This window comes from Orbicella franksi, chromosome 12 (genome assembly GCF_964199315.1).
Source record: "Orbicella franksi chromosome 12, jaOrbFran1.1, whole genome shotgun sequence".
Lineage (NCBI taxonomy): Eukaryota > Metazoa > Cnidaria > Anthozoa > Scleractinia > Merulinidae > Orbicella > Orbicella franksi.
The window spans coordinates 9,322,161-9,323,761 of record NC_138156.1 but is presented as its reverse complement, the minus strand read 5'-3'; the positions used below and the strand labels follow the sequence as shown (position 1 = coordinate 9,323,761).

General features: G+C 34.3%; 1 pseudogene; it reads left to right on the top strand.

Annotated features, from left to right (window-relative positions):
* Positions 1 to 923, top strand: part of LOC145463030 (BTB/POZ domain-containing protein 6 pseudogene) — a 2,226-nt pseudogene extending 1,303 nt beyond the window's left edge.
* The last annotated feature ends 678 nt before the right edge of the window (positions 924 to 1,601 follow it).

Below are 1,601 nucleotides of genomic sequence, written 5' to 3'. Positions count from 1 at the left end.
ATAAATCAGTTTCTTACTACGGCTTCAATATTTTCTTTGACCAACCCGTTTCTTTGAAAAAGGGTGTCGAGTACCGTGTCGTGGCTTCTATCTCTGGGTCCAATTCTTGTTTTGGTCAAAATGGTCAAGATCATTTGCTTTGTTCAGGTGTTAGATTTAAATTTAGACCAAGTAGTTATAGTACCAATGGAACAAACGTTGAACGAGGACAATTTTCCGAGTTTCTTTTTACCGTAAAATAAATGCAAGTGTTTTCCTTTTAATTTTTCAACCATAGAAACGCTTTTTAACGGTTCAGGTCACATTTCTGCGTGGAATTTATTTGAACACTCCGTTTATCAGTGAGGACACTCGTTTTTGTTTTTGTTTGTTTGTTTGTTTGTTTGTTTGTTTGTTTTTTTATAAGAACGTCTCATTTTGGTGCTGAGGTTGAATAACGTTCTTATATATTTTTTTTGTGATTTGAGGCTGAAAACGTTCTTAAGGTGCTCTTAAATTTACTTGATATAAACTACTTCAATAAATCAGAGCTGAGAGAATTTAAGGTCAACTACTTGATAATACCTAAGACTTTATATCACCTGATGACTTTGATGGTGTGGAAGTTATTTTGGAACAGTTATAAGAACTGCTGATAATTACAAATTGAGATGTTTGCCATGCAATAAGAAAACCATTGTTAATGTTATACACAACATGCCCTTAAGTATTTGGGTTAGTTTACATTTCTTGTTACCCTTATTTTATGCTTGTCATATAATACATACAGATTAGCAAAATAAAAACGTTCTTAATCGACTTTCACCCTGAGGAATGTTCTTAGTACGTTCTTAAAATTGTGGTTAATATCAGCCTCAACTTTCTTATAAATAAAGGTTCTTATAAAAAAAAAAAAAAGAAAGAAACAACAAAAACAAAAAGAAAAGAGTATAGCTGGTTATTGTGAATGTCGAACAGAGCAAAGAGCCACTCATTTCCTAGATTCAGTCGGTCTGAAGCATAAATGAACAATGTTTTTATGTATATCATTGTTGCCAAGGGAGATTTCAGATTTGTTGTAACTTGCTAATGTGAAAATGGTTTGTTATCTATGTATATCGAGAAATTGTTCTGTATAATACATGTAACTGTGGTGATGTTAATGTTACCTAATAAAATTTGTACAATATCCTTTTATGGTAATAGATGTCCAACAGTAGCAATAAAATAATGAAAGAATAAAAGACGCGAATGCAGCCATACATAGTTAATGGAGGGGAATGGTTATGAAACTCGTCAAAGTTCTTTGTTGTATGTTTTTGTTCTCTTTTTTGGCCTTGACCGTGCACAAAACACAATACTTGTTTACTCCGCACTGAGGAGCTAACTAGTAGAAACGTGTTGGTTACGTAAGTCATGCATAGTGTATGAGCGCAAAACAAAAGATTGTGCACGGTCGTGGACCTTCCAACATAAATCTTGGCATCTTTTTCTCCTGCTTTAAAGTTTGCCGGACTTCATAACCAGTCCCCTCTCCTAACTATGAGCCATAACACTACTGGAAAAATGACCTGAGAAAATGTTTGGGCTCTCAACGGGCCGGATTCGAACCCACAACCTTT